The sequence below is a fragment of the Caretta caretta genome, chromosome 21 (genome assembly GCF_965140235.1).
Source record: "Caretta caretta isolate rCarCar2 chromosome 21, rCarCar1.hap1, whole genome shotgun sequence".
Taxonomy (NCBI): domain Eukaryota; kingdom Metazoa; phylum Chordata; order Testudines; family Cheloniidae; genus Caretta; species Caretta caretta.
Genome location: NC_134226.1, coordinates 12,876,229 through 12,896,800, shown reverse-complemented (window position 1 = coordinate 12,896,800; position 20,572 = coordinate 12,876,229). Strand labels below are relative to the sequence as shown.

Genomic DNA, 20,572 nt, shown 5'->3' with positions numbered 1-20,572 from the left:
GCAATTGGAATAATATCTCGTGCTGAAGATGAGGCTAGCTTAGCAATGGTAAGAGACTATGAATTGTTTGGTCTCATACCCATTGCTGGTAGGAGGTGACATGGACTTGGTATAAGTTATTCCCTCCTGCGATGGAGGGTCTTGGGACTTGTCCATATTTCTTGAAGAAAATCAAATTGTTTGGAGGGTTTTAACAAAAGGCCTGACTAAAACTTGATACAACTAGACAACAATCTCTCTGAAAGGCAGTCTCTGAGATAGTAGTTAAGCATTTGTAAGACCACTATTAATAATTGTTAACATGTTTTTGTACCTGGACGTGCAACCACCCTAGGCTGTGTCTACACTACATAGCCTGTGCTGACATGGCTACAGTGGCCTGGCTATGCTGGCTGAGCCTCCTAGTATATACACAATACATTGTGTGTACACAATGTGCACCGATAGGAGGCGGCGTTCTGCTGAGATAGGAACACCACCACTTCAAACAACGTCCGTTATGCCAACAGAAGCCGCCTTCTCTCCATATAGCTGCGTCTACACTGGGGGTTTTATCAGCATAGCTATGTCACTAGGAGGTGGGTTTTTTTGTTTTTGTTTTTAACACCCTTGACTGTTACTGATATACCAATTAAAATGTCAAGTGTAGACCAGGCCCGGGAAGGTGTTTTCTTTTTTTGTGTAAGCTAACACAGGGTAAAATCTTAGTGAAGACAAGGCTGTTCGTAGTTTTCACACATTAGCAAGGACACTGGGAACTTACATTGGCATAGCTATACCTATCCCTCCTACATAGCTACCGCCGCTCGCAGGGATTGGAGGAATTAAGTAGACGAGAGAGAGAGAGTTCTCTGCCATCAGCTTAGAGCATCTCACTAGCAGCATAAGCTCTGTAGTGTAGACATAGCTGTCGTGTCAGTCAAATGACTTGGACAGATGTGTCCTCTCTAAGTTGGTTTTACAGGGGGTGTAAATCAGCACAGAATTAGGCACAGAGGGAATAAGTGGATTGAATGGGACCAAATTAATCTCTAGTATAAAGTGTCTGGGTTTACCCCATGTGAATATCACTTATCGGTGTACATCTTAAGGTACCAGAGTGTTGTTTAGTTCTTGGCTGTGGGGATTAAGAGAGCTAAATTTGTCCAAGGTAAATCCAACTAACATTTTATACTATCCAGATTAATTTGACAGTGGAATAACCTGCCAAGGGAATATGTGGAAGTAATAGAAACAAGTGTAGACATATTTCAGTGGAATCCCTGTTAGGTCTCTATGAATACTTTTTTAAAGTGGCACATAAGGGTTTGGAATAAATGATCCAACAGCAGCTTTTTACTCTAGCTGGGAGTGCCAACGTCATTCTTCTCCTACCTTGGCGGGACGTAGCATTATAACATCCCATTTTAACAGAACTTTCTCAAAAGAGACTTCTGTGATTTTTTTTTTAAGTAAATAACTTACACATTGGACATGTTCTGGAACTTCCTCTTTCTGCTTAATGCTTTATTTCACAATTGCAAAACAGTTTATTGCAAAGCAAAACCTAATGAATAAAGCTTAACTGTTCCTATAATGAACACAAGGTGGCAGATAAAACCAACTCCAGAACAGGCTAACTTGGATCTTGGTATTCCTCTGCTACCAATAATTCATTTCATTTGGAAATCTGTTCCCATTTTGTTGCTCTCTTCCAAATAAAACTTGTCAGAATATGCTTGTGAAGTAGGCTGTCATCTGTCTAATCTGATTAAATTTATAATGTGCCCATTACTATGGTCTCTGAGCTCCTTTTTGCCCGAGTGGAATGACATACTTCAGTTTAAATGGACTATCCTAAGTTACAAGTAAAAGCTCAAAATGAATTAATATTATGCCATTTTGACATATAATGTCCAATTGTACCTTCACGCCTTTCTCTGTTGTTTTATCAAGGCTGTGTTTTGTTTTAGGACGGTTTGTGGCTGGGATGATTTAGTTGGGGTTGGTCCTGTTTTGAGCAGGGGGTTGGACTAAATGACCTCCTGAGGTCTCTCCTAAGTCCAACCCTAATCTTCTATTATTTGGGAATGACTTGGGGCAAAACCGAGATCTGTAACCTGGGGCAAAGTGAGCTACCTTTTGTGTTGGTTTGAAAGAGAAGGGGCAAAGGAGAGGTAAAAAGGGAAAGATGGGTAGAGGAAGGGGCAAGATTAAAAAAAAGAGACGAGTATACAACAGGAGATTAATTATTATTTATAAGTAGGCTTGGCAGAATTCCATTTTTATTTTATTTTTTATCATTTTGACATTTTAAAGCTTTTCTAACTGTTAAAACACAAAGTGTTAACAACACATGTCAGAATTTTGTCCTTGCATCAAAATCTAATATGTTCTCAAGCAACAGGTTTTGTTCTTTTTACTTTGCTTATCAGTAAATTTAGATTATTATCGCTGAAAATATTTTTCACTGGTTTGTGGGTACAGTGAAATCGATGTTTATCGACATTTACGATAAATCTAATCCTTCCAAGCCTATTTGTGTGTTAATTTTTCATGAAAGCAAAGATACAGTGAAACATTAGAAGAGAAGGAGCAAAGTCATGGAAAAGAAATAAAGGTGTGACAGACACAGCAATTAGGTTAGTGAAATTTGTTTTATTTATACATCTTGCTTTTAACATTATTGTTGTGTTTTTCTGGAAAGTGTCCCACAGTTCTCTTCTTTAGGGGAGGGAGATGAAGGCTAAATGTTTTTGGATGAATCTGCAGTCATAGGTCTAAGTAACATTTCCACACTTAATACAACCCAGACTTAATAATTTGATATGGACATATCCTACTCTAACAGAGGGTGCGTTGTAAAGGTTAGTTGGCTGTTTGTTGCAAGAGTAAAAGGTTGAATTGTACAAGGTACAAAGTCAGACACACTGGCACAGATCTAGTTGAGCGCCCCCTGCTGAATTCTGGGTCCCACCATACAAGACCCATGTGCCCATGAGCTTTCCTTGGGCTGGGTAGGCTCCAGTATTGTCTCCAGCTTCTCTGGCATGCTCCCTGGGCACACACTGTTACCCCTTCACAGAACTGGGACCTCATGGACCAGCTGCCCCGACCCCCAAAACCACCACCCCCAGACACCTGCATTGCTTAAACACATCCTTTCCTGAGCTTCCAACCTTGTGGACATTCTGGGTTACAACGTACCACTTGAGGAAAAGTTGAAACACACAACACAGAAACTTTGCAAAAGGTTCCAAAACTAATCATTCTTTAGTTTAGATGGCACAAGCAATATAGCTATCTAGATGAAATGATAAAACACCCCAGTTTCTCAGGTTGAGTTTTCTCACCGCTCTTGAGTGTTCTGCTATGAAAGCATGCCCCTTTGTTCCTCTCTTGCCCCAAGTTTCCTTATAGTCTATTTAAAACAATGTTCTGTCACCTCTGTCTCTTTGTTCTCCTGTTTGGGGATTTTTCCACTCTCCATTTCTCTGACCCTGCAGATAAAGCTGATCAAAATGGTTTTCCAGCTCAAGCGTGCTCCCTACGATTTCTTTTGTTTGTTCAGTAGCTCCTTCCAGACAGGGTACGTAATAATGTGTCAGGGACCTCATCAACACATGGCTGAGTCATTAGACATTAAGGCATTCAATGACACAGCAATTACATCAAATTAACTACAATTCCTAAATCATACATAGATTCCCCAAATCGTCACAGAGACAAATAAAGACTGGGGAGAGAAGCACTGTTTCAGGACAGGGAGAAGTGGGAGAGCAATTATGTACCTTGCATCTGGATTGTAACTGCTCTGTAGCTAAATCATGGTATGGAGTCAGATTTATTCTTCATCATATATGAATTTGCCATTAATAGTTTAATGGAACAATAATGCAGTTTCTAATTATCTTTCAGAAAATGAGAGACCACAATTTCAGAGCCAGATTCTGCCATTTTAATGTTGGGTGTAGTATCTTACTCCATGAATAGCCTCACTGAAATCAGTGGGGCTACTTGCAGAGTCAAGTACTGATCAGTGTGTGTAAAAGTAGCAGAGTTATGCCTAATTCCCATGATAGATTAGGAAAAAGCATGAAATGGTACAGTGGAAATCTGTTCTTGTGGCCATTGTCATGGGAAATGGTATATGTGCAGTACATTCTCCCTGCAGTCTTGTCATCTTTCTTGTATGCAGTGATCTGGCAACATTATGTGACTGACAGATTGGATGGATGTTTTGATTTGAGGATGCTTTGCATTTCTCATTCATAGAACTCAAAGCCCTTTAGAAAAATAGGTAAGCAATATTAGCCCCATTTGACAAACAAGATAACTAAGGCATAAGAGTTAAATGATTTGTCCCAGCACACACAGCAAATCAAACAGTGGCGTTAGAAGGAGAATCCAGATCTCTCAACTCCTGGCCCACTGGTCCAGTCCATCAGCTGCCATCATCAATTGCCATCACATTTCCTAAACTTCAGCTACAGAAGAGCTGTGAGACCAGGGTGAATTTCAAAATGGCCTATCAACGCTGTCCATATGTGAAAAACTTGGTCTTTCTTGTGTTGGTGAAAGGCTCCCTTTAACTATTGCAAATATTTTTATAGTAATAATCATTGACTATAAAAAGAACAGGAGGACTTTTGGCATCTTAGAGACTAACAAATTTATTTGAGCATAAGCTTTCGTGAGCTACAGCTCACTTCATCGGATGCTCACGAAAGCTTATGCTCAAATAAATTTGTTAGTCTCTAAGGTGCCACAAGTCCTCCTGTTCTTTTTGCGAATACAGGCTAACACGGCTGCTACTCTGAAACCGATCATTGACTATAGTCATCCATCTTGGATAGTTTAGACATAACAACTCCTACGTCTTGGCAAAGGGTTAGACTAGATGACTCTTGTGGTCCCTTCTTACCCTGTGATTCTATGAATCTATTTTTAAAAGTGGTATTTGTAAGAAAATGTTTATTCCGTATACAACATGTTTTAATGTGACTGTTATTCTTGTGCAGTATATTTAGATACCATTGTGTAACTGGAGTAAGAGATCAAACAAAAGGGCAGCGGATAGTGACAGGAAGGAGAGAAACCTTGTCTGAGCTGTGAATATAATGGCTGCAGTTTTTTTGTAGAAGTTACTAGTAGAAGAGGAAGATACAGTTTATCTGGGCAAATTTTACAACCGTCTCCCAGGTTATGCATAAGTAATTCCATCTACGGGAACAGCTCAGTTTATGTAGAGTAAATGGGGAAGGAAAACAGAAAATGAAGAGCCTTAAACCTTTATAAAAGCAGGAGGATTTGTTCTTCCATACTGTTCTGCCTGAGAGTGGATTAAAAGCATGTTGTTATATAACACCCTGTCGCAGGAAAGGTTACTACAGTCTAGTCTTATCTACAGTAGTAGTTAATAACTATGAATGAGTTCCCCTAATCTACTGATATTAACAGTTTGGCACACATTTGAAAACTTTCTGTAGTCTAATGCTCCTTGGGATGCTTCATCAGGCGAGTGACTGTGATTGCAATACAGACCCAGGAGACAGATGCTCACCGTATCAAAGGCATTTTAGACAGACAAGGTAAAAACATGTCATATTTTGTTACATTTGTTTTGAGCCACACTTTACTTTTGAAAGAGCATGTGTCATTGATTTAATTCAGTGTTTTCCTAGATCTTGTAATCCCGTGGAAACTGGATAAACTGATCATGATTTAAATTATACTCTATGTTCGTCAAATATGCTGTTGTAGGTATAGAATATTAATGACTCAGTTCAGCTGTAGTTTCAATGTTATCAGTATATGTGTACAGTATTTTTCCCCTGAAGGGTGTTTTCTAATTGCTATTCATTGCATTTTTTTTTAGTCACTGCACTCTTCCCCTTCCCTTCAGACTGACCTAGTGACCAGTGTTGAGAATCATTAGCTAATTCCGTGATCTTCAGATCACAGATGGTTCAGTATACATTTGCTGAAAGTTTTAGTTTTGTAGTAGATGAACTGTTCAAAATTTCTCTGACAGTCAAGTGGAACAGGTTCCTTACATTAAGGTCAGTTTCACTAATCCACCAAATTTCTAATGGATCCATTCGTATGGTCTGTTCATTAATGCAATGTTTCGGTGGATTTGAGCTCGACAGGTTTTAGATTTTTTTCCCCCTAATACTACATATCTGTGGTGTAAACAGGTAGTACAGAAGTGCTTAAAATCTTCATGTATCGTCAGTGTGATTCAAGGCCATTCATTCTCATGCTTTACTAGTCGAGCAAAGTATTGACCATATATGTATTTATGTATGCTACCAGGCACTATATTGGACAGGTGGGGAACACATTTAAACGCTATCCCAAACTGTCTCTTGCAGCTATTATGAAATGTTGCTTGGAGAGATCAGACATATTAAAAACCATTTTTAAAAGCCGTGTTTGAGACTGTCGCTACCCAATCTTGACCATGATTTCTAAAACTGATTTTAATGTGGCTTAGCATTTGTATAGTCTTTTACACCATTTTATCCCAGAACCGGTTTAACCTGTGTTTCAAATAGCTCCAGGAAGTACTGTATTAATATTAAAAGGTTGGGTTGGGTTTTTTTTATTCTACTGAGGTTAGAATCATAGAATAGAATCATAGAATATCAGGGTTGGAAGGGACCTCAGAAGGTCATCTAGTCCAATCCCCTGCTCAAAGCAGGACCAATTCCCAGTTAAATCATCCCAGCCAGGGCTTTGTCAAGCCTGACCTTAAAAACCTCTAAGGAAGGAGATTCTACCACCTCCCTAGGTAACGCATTCCAGTGTTTCACCACCCTCTTAGTGAAAAAGTTTTTCCTAATATCCAATCTAAACCTCCCCCACTGCAACTTGAGACCATTACTCCTCGTTCTGTCACCTGCTACCATTGAGAACAGTCTAGAGCCATCCTCTTTGGAACCCCCTTTCAGGTAGTTGAAAGCAGCTATCAAATCCCCCCTCATTCTTCTCTTCTGCAGACTAAACAATCCCAGTTCCCTCAGCCTCTCCTCATAACTCATGTGTTCCAGACCCCTAATCATTTTTGTTGCCCTTCGCTGGACTCTCCAATTTATCCACATCCTTCTTGTAGTGTGGGGCCCAAAACTGGACACAGTACTCCAGATGAAGCCTCACCAATGTCGAATTAAACCATTATTAATGCAGGATTTATATTATTCCCTGGTCTTACAATGAGTTTCCATGCCATTTGATGTTACTTGCCATTAGGATGACTGCCCCTCTAGTAGGGTGAGAAATAACTTTAAAAAAACAATAGTAATAATTTCTTGTGAATTTAGTGCTGATGCAGAACACCAGATTGACAGCTGTTGGATTCAAATCCTCCATTTCTCCACAGAACAAGTGGAGCTTTGACAGTCGCCATGCCAACTTCATCATGCTTCTCTACCAATGCACCTCAGCTCTGCACGGGAGGGGCCATCCACCGCTAGCAGTGAGAGGGTGTTTAGGCTTCTTGCCCATTTAGGCCTCCGTCTCTCTGTTGAGGCTGCCAACAAGAAGGCCAGTTAGTGGTGGTGACAAATGTGGACGTTTGTCCCATTAGCAGCTGGCCTGAGAACATCAAACTGATTTCACACAAGCCACAAAACAGCCATTAGATGGCAACAATTTTTGGCATGACTAGCCTGTCCTGGATTAAAATCTGGAATTGAGGAGGAAAGAGAGATTCTATACATTACGAATCTCCTGAGCTATCCAGGCTCCTCAGTAAAACCTATTTTAAATTAAATCTTTTACATAGGTGTCCCGGCTTATACACAAGACGTGCTTCTCAACATGTGAACCCATCAGACAGCTGAGCAGAATGGTGCAGCTTTCCTTATAAGGCAAGAAGTTTTAAAGATCAGATTTTCCTTTCATCCTTCCCCTGAGAGGTAAGGACTCTCAAAACAGGCCTTAATTTGGACCCAAAAATTGGCATAAAATGAACGTTGTTAAAACAGCTAAATTTAAAATGAGCTTAAATGGATTGTGTTGTGTTCTGGAGTACACTAGAGTTCAGCAACTTTTAGTTTCAAGAGCAACAGTATTGAGAAACCACTGTGGGCACCACTTAGTTGTCACTTTATATAGGCACCTATTTATGTGTGTTGGAGTAGGTATCGTCTTGGATTGCTTGGTTTTGGTTTTGCACAATTTTGTCTTTGTGGATTTCCAACAACAGATTTCCCAAGAGATTTTGCTAAAAACAGTTATACTAACTAAATATTTTTATGTGAGAGGATATTTATTAGTCCTATAAATAAGGATGTTATGGAAATATTCCTAGAAAGCATATATTATTTATAAGTGTGCTACGTCAAATGTTTGTTCAGTCATGTAAACAAAGCAAGAGGTCTGTTGCCAGTGCACTGTCGTAAAGCTTAGCTATTATGAAACAGGGAGCAAAACACTTCCAGCTATTAAAAACAAAGAGCCAAATCCTCGGCTATTGCAAATTGGCTTAACACCGTTGTTTGGAGCTCTGCAGATTTACCCCAGCTGAGGCTGTGGCCCCAGAAAAATAAATCCACAAAACGTGTGATGTTTCCCCGTGACAGCTGAAATTGTGCTAAATAAAACTGTTGTGGTCATCTCGTACCGGAGTAAACAAAATATCACTTACACAGTTTGTCAACACTACCCATACTTTTAAAAATAGACTTTACAGTCTTTTTTTGCTTTTTATAATGGTGTCACTTTGGCATTCACTTGATTCAGCTGGTTATTCCTAGAGTGCCCACTCTAGTGACTGCTTTATCCTTTTACACTCAGAACTTTTCCTCTACTCATTCAGAAGCCCTTGTTTTTCAAGTTACAAAGCCTTTGATTTCAGAGGCATTTCAGTTAAGCAATATGGTATTTCCCTGGCTTGCTTTCAAGAAATCTAACTATGCTCCAGTGTCACAAGGGGTTTCTGCAATTAATAGCCGCACTATCTTTGATATCATTTTCTAGAATCTGCCTTTTTATTTTTGTTTTTTCTCACGGAGTTGGTTAAAAATCAGTGGCAGTTAGAGAGCAGCAGCTGAGACAGGAATGAGTTAGCAGTTACTTATTGGGATTCCTTCCAAGGAGAGATGGTGGCTTTTTAAAATCTTTTTAAAATAAGAGTCTAGGAGAGTAACTATTGTATGCTGAATCTGAGGGGGAACCATCGAAAGACACTTCATAAAAAAACAAAAATCTCAATAAGTGATGAGAAGAAATTAAGGATTTTTTAAAGGTTGTCTTTAGAGATTTTTCTCATATAACAGATACATAAAAATCATTTGGATATTAAAATATTTTAACATGTTGCAAATTATTAATACATTGGTCCTGATCTGCCTTTATTTACGCTGTTTCACACAGGTGTAACTCACTGACTTCAATGAAGTCACTTCTTGTTATCTGTGATGTGAGAGGAAGGGTCCTGTTTTAGTTGTACTGTGCAAATATGTGTGAATGTTACAGTTTGCACTAAATACATACATGTCAAAACTTTGAAAGCAGCTGTACATTAATAGTACTGTAATAGCAATGACCTGATATCAAATATTCATAATTATAGTCCTTGCTTCTTCAGGGTGACTGTGATTATAGACATAATAAAACTTGAATTGCCTAAAATAAAAGTATGCTCCTTGACTTGCACCTTTCACATTTTAAAAATTTCCCCCGGTTGATTAGTCCTTTATAGGCACTGCACAATTTGTTCCCAAAACAAAAATACTACTTAATATTCACAATGCAATTCAAAGCACGTTACAAAAATGGGGTTAGTAAATTAATGACAAGCACCTAGATTTTATATGTCCGACATTTTGATTTTTTTAGATAAGCTTTGGTTTTTTAAATTAAAGTGAATCATGTATCTAGTGTGTGTTTAACAGTGCATTCAGATTTAAAATTTACCTGCCGGAATAGCCATGTGCTTTACCACTGATATGAGTCAGAACAAAAATTGTAACTTCTTCACATCTTATAATATTGTCTTGAAATGCAAATATTTTACCATTAATTTTAGCAGTAAAAGACCAGTTCTGTAGTTCTTGTCAATGATATTTGCATCTGATTCTTTCTGAGAAATCCAGTAAAGTCTTACATTAAAGTATCTAGGAACAACAGAAGTTTTTGAATTGGGGCCTGATTTTCTAAAGGGTAGAAGTTCAGAACCACATGCAGTAACGCCTGTGCAATTGTGTGTCCACGTACTGCTGGTGTGTGTGTGAATCAGGTATTTGTAGCTCTCTTGCTCGGTGTCTAAATTGTCATTTGCATACGCAGTTGTCTGATTTATCCACAGTAATTGTGCATGCATATTGGAACCATGATCCAAATCCAGTGGAGTCAATGAAAAGGCCCAGGATACATCATTGCATGTGTATTTATGTGCGTGACTGCATGCTTCTGCCCTCTTCAAAATTTGACCCTTAATTCCTTAATATCTGGATTTAGCATTTGTAGTGGGAGAGTGGGCTAGGGTATGCTGTAAAGTGACATTGAAAACCTAACCATACGGGATCAGGAGCTGCAGTTTTCCTACTAGGCTACTAGTGGAAAACCAACACAAAACAGGTGTCCAAAAGAATGTTTTAAAGCATCAGGCTTGAAAGAATGTTATTTCGTAGCCATCTGTCCATATTTAAACTAAATGTACATATTCTTGCGTATGCAAACATTCTCTTCCTCTCCCTCTGGGGGGTGTGTGTCTCTCTCTCCTATATATGCTGGGCATGGCAAGGTCTTTTAATTTGAAATATTAACATGAATCAGACATCTGGGTTTTCGGGGAGGAGCATTTGTCGCTGCAGCATAAACAGTTTAAACTCTGGAGCTTCTTTATGACTTAGCTTTTTCCTTGTATTAAAGGTGGATTTCAGATTTCAGAGAGCTATCAGGAACATATGAACTGACAGTAAGTAATTGGGTGTATTTCATTTGTCTGTCATAATGAGTGTTTGTGTGAGAGCTTTACTCCAAGGTTAGAAATAGAATCATGCGTGTTTCTTTCTGGGGTTTCAAATGCTGCAGTTAGGCAGAGTCTAGAATACACGACTTTTCAAATATAGACTGTTGCTCTTCTGGAGTTTTCCCATAGAGATCGTATAAAGAAGGGGGTTCCCCGAAATGTTAATGTAAAATCTCAATCTGTAGACTAAGATATTCTTATGAACTGAAACAAAGTGCCGATGGTTACTAAGGAAGAGAATGCAAAAGAGAAAATGCCATTTTAAAATATAAAGGGATTTTTAAAAATCTTGCTTTATGCTATGCTGAAGTGTAACGTGAGTTTCTGTAGGGCTTGTAAATAGGTCTGTTCACAGAACACAGGATAAAACATCGTGTTATTGATCCCCTTGTGATCCTTTAGTAAAAAGCTTTTATGTGAGGGTTTTTAGGTTTATCCAGTAATATAAAGGTGTAGGATTGTTAATTAAAGTCCCTGGTTGTAATTCTGACCTCTTACACCCATGACTGTATATGTGAAAGCAAAATTTGTTTTCTTGAGTCAAAATGTGGACAAAACTCTTATATTTGGAGCAGCTTCATTTTCATTGGCCCTTTCCCCTAATCTAGTAATAACCCAGGTTTCCTTTTCCGTCTGGCTGGGAAAGAGGTATCACTTTCTGAAGTAATGAGGCTAACTTTAAGTGCGAATTTATTTCAAAGATAATTCTTTCACGTAGTGATTGTTACAAGCATTTATGAAACTCCCATTCATGTGGTATATTAATGCCCTTTACAAGGGTTAGGCTTAAGAGCAAACATTTCTCAAAGGATTAATCCCCAAATAATGGAAACAATGGAAACAGCCTTCATATGGTGGTACCCCTGCACCCGTCCACGCATCATTGGTAGCATTGTCAGTTCTTGGGCAGACGTAAATGTGTGTGGCGGGATATTGGCCAGGAGTGTTACTGAGGCATTTTGGCTTTTTTTGAGGCATTCGGTATAGATCACTGTCAGATGTCTAGATGGATCGTAGTCTGTTCTAGTTTGGCAATATCCTGTGGTCTGCTTGTTTTGGAAAAGTTCACAGTAATCATAGAAATGCAGGGTTGGAAGGGGCCTTGAGAGGTCATCTAGTCCATCCCCAACACTGAGGCAGGACCAAGTAAACCTAGAGCAGCCCTGGTCAGTGTTTGTCCAACCTGTTCTTAAAAACCTCCAGTGATGAGGATTCCACAACCTCCGGTGGAACCCTGTTCCAGAGCTTAACTATGTTTATAGTTAGAAAGTTTTTCCTACTATCTAAGCTAAATCTCCCTTGCTGCAGATTAAGCCACTACTCCTTGTCCCGCCTTCAGTGAACACGGAGAACAATTGGTCAGCGACCTCTTTCTAATCGCCCTTAACATATTTGAAGACTGTGATCATCCCCCACCTTCAGTCTTCTTTTCTCAAGACTAAACATGCCAATTTCTTTCATCCTTTCCTCATAGGTCATGTTTGAGGATAATGAAGTAGCTTTGTGGTTGTTTACCGTTTCAGCAGCATTCTGAATAGATAGCGAGCAGGGCATTGCATTTGCCAAGGCCAGAGAAAACAAGGTTGCAGTAATTGAGACAGGAGCGTTTAGCTGCGTGGATGGCTAGGAAAGGCTGTGCTTTAGCCATGTTATACAGAAAGAAAATGCAAGATGTAATCATAGCCTGGATGTGAGGACCTAGAGAGAGGTCAATGTTCAGGCCGATGCTCAGCTGATGGGCCTGAGAAACAGGCAGGATTGTGGTGCTGTCCACAATGATGGAAAAAGGAGGTAGGGTAGAAGGCTTGGGGGAAATATCGACGAGGAAATGGCAGAGAGACAGGCTGAGATTTTAGCCCGGTCGGTAGGAAATAATTCTGGAGTGACGTGGTACAGCTGTGAGTCATCCACACAGGGAGGTAGTTGCATCGGTTTGTGGATGAGATTGCCCAGGGATAAGGGGGCCGAGGACACAGCCCTGTGGAACCCCCAGAGAAAGTTGGAGTGGGGTGTCGAGAAGGATCCTCCTAGGGACATGCTGAAGGAATGATTAGAGAGGTAAGAGGAGAACCAGGAGAGGACAAGGGAAGACAAGATTTCAAGAACGCACAGTCAGTGGCGTCGAGGAGGAAGAGGATGGAGTAGGTTCTGAACTTTCGCTAGGGAGAGATCACTGGAGACTTTGGCAAAAGCAGTCTCAGTGGTGTGCCCCAAATCTCTGCCTTCCTGGAACCTTCCCTTCCCATACCATCGGACCCTCCCTACACTCTCCAACCTTTTCCCTCCCAATATCCCCCACTCCCAGGTAACCTGGATCTCCTCCCCAACCTACAGCACCAATGCTGGGCCCTCCACCCACTTTTCCACATTCCCAGTCTCCCACTCGCCCAGGCCCGCCCTCCCTCCCACCCACTACCAGTTCCCAGGAACTCCTATTCCTGGCTCCCTCCCTCCCTCTTCCTTCCACTGTACAGACCTTCCTATATTCCCTCTAGTCCTAAACTTCCATGCACCCTCCCTTCCTCCCACTGCTTTCAGCCCTCCCTGCTTTGTGGCATGACAGGAGTACCAGCTCCCCATCTTCTTCTCCCCTCCCACTGCTCACTCTTTTCCCAAGCACACCTGAAAGCATAATTAGTTCTATACAATTAGATGAGTCCCAGTTAATTTTCATTGTGTGTTAAGTCCTCCTGCTGATCATGTGTTGCCAAGAAAACTCTGAAGATTCTGTTTCCTCTGTTTCTGTAGAGAATTGATATAACTCCCAATAATAATAATTGTTTTGCGTGTAAATCATCCAACCATCAGTGGGAGAACAGGATGTTTCAGTGTTAAAGGTTAAACTGGCAAAACATGGCCCTTAAATCATGGTGTGGATGTGCTATGTTAAACCACTAAAGCCATATTCCAGAGCATAGTTTCAGATTACATTTGTAGAAACAGTGAATTTCTATTAGGACTCAAATAAATGAGAAATGCAATAAACTTTGCTAACAGTAAAGTACTATACGCAGAATAGAGGGAAACAATCAGGCATTTCATCAGACTTTAAAATGTAAAGTCTGTTACCAGAATTTTTGGGATTTACTGAATTGCATGAATCCTGGTGGACATTCTTTCCTTCTATAATTCTAACACTGTTGGCAAAATGAATCCACTGTGTATTAATAGAGCTCTTTCATAAAAAAGGAAAGTCATTTTGTAATGTGTGTGCATGCTGCATCATACTGTAAAAGTGCCCTTTTATTACCTGATTGTGATTGTGACTTTAGCAAAAGAGAAATTTCAATGTGCCATCTAGCATGTATCACAAAAACTATGTAAAAAGAACCATTGTAGTATCAAGATATATTTGAGATGTATCTTTGTTTTTTGCTTTGGATCTGATTGCATGAATTACGAGAGAAGAGGAGAATGTGCAATGTTTTGTACATAAAAATGTGCTCCAGGTAATTTTGGGCTGTCACGATCAGGGTTGTAGCTAATAATTTGCAGTTTGTACATATGTTGGATCTACTGTTCCTTGGTCTAAATTAATATATATGTAATCTCCTGAAGTTCACACCCAAGATGCTCATTAGCCTACTGTCCTTGTTAAAACAAAGCAATCCTGTCAGTCACCATAAAAGATTCCACAGAGAATTAAACATTACACTTTGTAGTATATGCCTATCTACAGGACACCTGGGGTAACTTCTGTCTTCAGTTCAAAAGAGAAGGAACTAAGAAGCAAGGGCTATGTCACTGCTGTTGTGCTTGTGTGTAGAGATCTGCACGTGACGGAGAGATTCACTTCATGTGAAGTACTGTACCATCACAGCGTTCCACAAAAATGTGAAAAATCCTCTATTTAAAGAAAAAAATCCACCAGCCCCAACAATGCCTGGCAGTATGCCTCAATCTGAATCCTTCTCATGCCGTCAGATATTGCTTACAGCACAAACAGAGCTCTGCCATCACTATCTGCTCATTGCATGTTCTCTATTAAGTCACATAAGTTTTCCCCCTCTCTCTAGCATTTGACAGAAGGATTCTTTTGACTGGCCCTTTTGGGTGTTCCTCCAGATGCCAGTGGCACACCTGCAGATGCTCTGGCCTTATTCTTAACACATGTCCCAAATATTTCCATCTTCTTTTTTGGTTGATTAATTTTGAATCATCATACTGCTAAAGCATGTAGTATTAACAAAGTTTTTTGTCTGAGAATTTCCTAAACGTTTATAAACATTTTACAGTTGTTTAGTGACAGGAGGCCCTGTGGATCTGAGAAACTGTTCAGACCGTGGAACTTAGCTGAAAATAAGGACTACAGTTTGAAAGCAGCAGTCAAAGGCATTGTAGGTCACAAAGCAAAACAAAATTCCTTCACATAGCTCACATGTGTAAGAATTTGTTATCCAGAATTACGAAGCATTCTAGAGAGAGTACTGTGCAATTTATGATTGTGTAATGTTCATAACAAGGCTAAAAATGGAAAAAGGCAGCATTACAGGGCAGGCATATCGAAGGCAAAAGATTATGTAGTGGCTCTGCATTTTTTTTTTAATTATTGAAGGAAGTGAATTGTTTTTCAATAATGAATATTTGAAGTAATTACATATTAAATATTTGGAATAACCGTTGGCAATAAAAATATAAAAGCTCAAACATCATCAGTGTTATTGTGTGCTCAGATTGTGCAGAAGTTTCAGTAACAGTAGCTTCAGCTTTGTAAGAAGTCACTTTTTTGCTGTATGTATTTGAGAGGCAATTAGTTTTTTCTGTTTAACAATAGCTCCACTTACTGACTGCAGGCTGAGAATCAGTGTGATTTACACACTGCATAATATGGTATTACTGCAAGACAAAAACCTCCCTCTGTTAAAAACCATATATTACTGGCACTGAACTTGGAGCCATGGACTCACTTTTATGCTTGAGTGGATAAAGAATGATAGGTTCATGTTCATTCAGACTAGCTTTTTTGAGTGACAAATAGAAAAGCAGACTTTTCTCCCTCTTTATTAGTTTGATACAATTTACTGTGAAGATTTGTTTTTCTGATGTCGTTTTCGTATGTGTCATGCACAGAAAGGAGCAAAGTTCAGAAAAGGTAAGGAGCAGAAACAATATAGCAGGTTTCGATTTCTCCCAAGCCCACTGAAACCCCTCTGCACCAGCTCCATTTTGCTTATTATGACTGCAGGGGCACCCAAGGTACAGCTTGAGAATCAGTGCCGTCTGGTGATACCTCCAGTTTCCTATATTTTAGCTACTAGATATGATATATATGATACGATATGGGGAGCCTAATAATTTTAACCAGCCAAAACTCCAGAAGTTTGATTCTGATCTAATTTACATCAGTTGAACTCCATTGGTTTCAGTGAAGTTCCGCCTTTTTGAACTGGGCCCCTGATCTGCTATTGCCCTCTAATGGAGCTGTAAGTGTGTGTGTGTGTAAATCAGCTTTTTTTTCAATCATATTATGATTTTATTCTGTACAACCATCTGGAATTATTTCCCTATAACTGCAGGCTCAGAAGACAAAGCTGATGAACTCAGCTGACAAACAATTTCTATCCCCCTCTCAAGGAAGATATGAGCATGAGTAAACATTATGGTTGTCATGTGCTCGTTTTTTGACTAACAGTTCGTCAGCATAGATTGGGCTGCTGACAGGTTGCCAAGATGGCCTTTTAAATAGCAAATTTTAGGTCCCCCAGTTTTAATTCCACTTTCCTGATTTGCATCACACTTCTGAATCTTTCTCCAAGAAAAATCTGTTTCTGGAGTACAGCCAAATAATCCCTATCTAAAAGGAGTTGTCGGGCTAGCAGTTTATTGAAGCACAGATCAGCACAACTGGGGGCAAGGCTAATGTGGGTGATGACCTATTCGCCACTGTCAACTCGGGGAGCAACGTGTAACCCCCGGCTCCACCACACCTCTCTGTAACTCACTGAAATCAGAGGGAGGGCACTTACAATCAGCCAGTGGGGCTTGTTCCCCCAATCTTAGCCCTCTCCGGAGTGGTTCATAAACTTCACTGTTCCTCATTGAGACTCCCCAACATTCATGAGGTTCTTGTATACACACTGGAATTGTCTACTTTGTCCTGCTGTCAGACCCTGGGTTTGGAGTTCCATTTTATCCTCTCCTGGTAGAATCTCCTTCCTTAGAAGTTTTTAAGGTCAGGCTTGACAAAGCCCTGGCTGGGATGATTTAATTGGGGATTGGTCCTGCTTTGAGCAGGGGGTTGGACTAGATGACCTCCTGAGGTCCCTTCCAACCCTGATATTCTATGATTCTATGATTCTCTCCTTCCCATCCAGGTCTTTTTCAGGCCTCTTTTGTAGCTTGAGGATATATTACTTCTTGTTCTTTTGCCTTTCTCTCCCATGAGTTACAGAAATCATTTATCCGCCACATCCCCTCAGTCTTAAGTGATGCTAAATGTTATCACCCTCTTCCCTTTGGTCCCAATTGTATTATATATAGGCATAGCCTTGTGCTGAAGCCACATTGACCCATGGAGACCTCAGGGAAGAGTTCCTTGCCATAGTTCTCCAACACACAGGGGGAGAACTGTACACCAAATCTCCACCCACCTGTGCTCACCAGTGCTTTGGGGCATGCTCCCACCCCTTCTCACGGGCTGCAGTTGTGCCTGGCTGCTGAGCAGAGGCCCCAGGGGTACGGGCTTCCCTCTGTGTCACATCAGAAACCAATTCCGTCGTGTTTATTGCTTCTTCCCTAGGTATAGATACAAAATTCACAAAAGTGGCCCCAATACTAATTCTTGCGACATGCTGTTCCTTCTATATTTTTTTCTCATTTTTCTTAATCTCTTGTGCAATCTTCCTTTTACTCTCCAAACTAGGAATTGTAAAGGCGTAGCCAAATGTGCAGTTTCCTTTCATTTTGGCATGTTCTCAGGATGTGTCTTAGGAAATTGCCGCACGGATAAACCTTTAGAAAGGCGTGCGATTAGAGTACACATACATTCCTGTTCTAAATTATTATGTAGTATAGAATTAGGTCAGGCACACCCATTCTAAGTGTGTATTTCCTGCTTAACTCATGTTTCTCATCCTAGTTCCATATGGAAATTTATTTGCGGATTTAAAGGGACACTGTCACCTTAAAACTAAGATTTTGTTTTATTCATCTTGGTTACACTTTAAATTATTAAGGTTGGAAGAATTTTAAATGTGAGATTGTTTCTTTGTTGCCTCTAGCATCTTGAATGGTGAATTAAACTAGTCACTTTCACTGTTTTTAGTCAGTTTTACTTTTCCTGCTGTCATGCAAAAAGCACAGTCCTTCAGTGCTGGGGCAGGGTTGCCAAACACTAAGGAAATGTTTTATTCCAAACAAAATTCAGTTTAATGTATGAAAAATTTCCATTAATATTAGGTTTTATAAAACCTCCTAACCTAAACCACCTGGTAATGTCTTTAAAAACTATCAACTAAATATCAAATTTGTATTGGGATAAGGAAGAAGGACATAGTATCACTATGAAAATAAGAGGTGGCAGGAGACAGCTGGTCTGCACTGGGTTTTTATTATCTTTCATTGAATAAAATACTTTGAAAATAGATAGAGCCTTGCTGGGATACAAAACTGCATCTGATCTGCAGACCATGTTTGCGGACATCCACATCCGCGGATGCAAATATCCATGGGTATACAGCTGATATCTTCGCATTTGCCGGGCTCTAAATACAGATGAACTTTGGTTGCTGGATATTTATTATTGTGAACAGACTTTAACTATTTTCCTTTACCATGTTCTCTGTTTACAATTATTTTTTATTTTGTTCTGTCATAGGTGGCCCAGTCAACCCCTCTAATATCTGTGTGAGGGGACTGTGTGCTGTGGGGGGTAATCCCTAATATCACAGAGAGCAGGGAAGGATACTGTAGTAGAGGCAGCTAGCCATCCCCCCACCTTTCAGTACACAACAGGGAAGATCCAAATGGAGGGTGTGACGGGTTCGGTCACAGAGACGCCCTTGGGACTGTCACCTGACATGCTGGAATTATCTCTGAGCCCGTTTTCCCTGCCAGCTTGGGACTCCAGAACCCTGCCTTGTTGAGCCAGACATGCTGGCCTGCTGCAACACAGACCCAGGTCTGTTCCACGCCCCCAAAGCTGCAGACCTTAACCAAAAACTGCTCAGCAGGTCACCTGTCTCCAGCACCCAGACACCCAGCTTCCAATGGGATCCAAACCCCAAATAAATCTGTTTTACTCTGTATAAAGCTTATACAGGGTAAACTCATAAATTGTTTGCCCTCAATATCACTGATAGAGAGGTATGCACAACTGTTTGCTCCCCCAGGTATTAATCACTTACTCTGGAGTAATTAATAAACAAAAGTGATTTTATTAAGAATAAAAAGTAGGATTTAAATGGTTTCAAGTAATAACAGACAGAACAAAGTAAGTCACCAAGCAAAATAAAGCAGAACATGCAAGTCTAATCCTAATACATTAAGAAACTGTTTACAGGTAAAATCTCACCCTCAGAGATGTTCCAATAAGCTTCTTTCACAGACTAGACTCCTTCCTAGTCTGGGACCAATCCTTTCCTCTGGCACAGTCCTTGTTAGTTCCAGCAGACATCTTAGGTGGAAACTAGGGGTATTCTCATGACTGGCAGCCCCTTTTATTCTGTTCCACCCCCTTTTATACCTTTGGCACAAGGTGGGAATCTTTTGTCTCACTGGGTCCCCAACCCTCCTTCTAAATGGATTCCAGTATCATGTGACATGGTCACATGTCACTGTAAGACCTCATTCTTCATTACCCATGTGCTGTCCCACACAGCCACAGGAAGGCTTGCAGGTAAATAAACCATCTACAACCAATTGTCCTAGTCAATGGGAGCCATCAAGATTCTAAACCACCGTTAATGGCCCACATTTTGCATAGTTACAATAGGACCTCAGAGTTATACTTCATATGTCTAGCTTCAGATACAAGAATGGTACATGCATACAAATAGGACAAACACACTCAGTAGATTATAAGCTTTGTAATAATACGTTACAAGAGACCTTTTGCATAAAGCATATTCCAGTTACATCACATTCACACTCATAAGCATATTTCCATAAAACATTATGGAGTGCAACTTCACAGAGGGTTCCACCTTACTGAGAATCATGTGGAACAAGCATCAGTCTGATTGTTATTTAACTCTGCAGAGTGTTTTGCAGGCTGTCTGAAAGATGCTGTACCAAATGAAGCTGTGTCCGTTTTCACTTTAAAATGTTGTAAAAACTGTACTTCCTTATTCCCTGCCAGACTGCCTTTGTAGTGTTTTACAACATTCCTCAGTGAATCACGACAGATAACCCTGCACCTTCCAGTTTTGTAACCAACACAATTTTTCTCTCAATCTCTTGCCTATTGAGGAATGTTTTAATTTTCTAAGTTATTTTAAAATGGAGTCTTCCTTTTCCAGGAAATGGGCAAATGTCCCAAGCCAAGTATATCAGCCCTGTAAATCTCCCCTTGCTGGATACTCAGTAGGCTACTGCATGTGGGCCCCGCTACACAGGACCCATGTGCTCTTAAACGTCCCTTGATCTGACTAGGCTCCAGCACTCTTTGACCTC

The 20,572-nt window shown here is 40.2% G+C and overlaps 1 protein-coding gene across 6 annotated transcripts in view; it reads left to right on the top strand.

Moving 5' to 3' along the window:
- KCTD20 (potassium channel tetramerization domain containing 20) overlaps positions 1 to 20,572 on the top strand; it is a 43,378-nt gene that overhangs the window by 4,840 nt on the left and 17,966 nt on the right. The window contains exons 1-4 of one of the 6 annotated variants that reach the window (XM_048826450.2): positions 2,500 to 2,621; positions 5,469 to 5,570; positions 7,769 to 7,901; positions 10,861 to 10,906. The exons of 1 other annotated variant lie outside the window; for it this stretch is intronic. The gene's annotated coding sequence lies outside the window, so the exon portion shown is untranslated. Of the gene's footprint in view, positions 1 to 2,499; positions 2,622 to 5,468; positions 5,571 to 7,768; positions 7,902 to 10,770; positions 10,907 to 20,572 lie in introns of those variants that run through there. 4 more of the 6 variants (XM_075122046.1, XM_048826451.2, XM_075122047.1 and 1 more) reach the window with 4 other exon arrangements.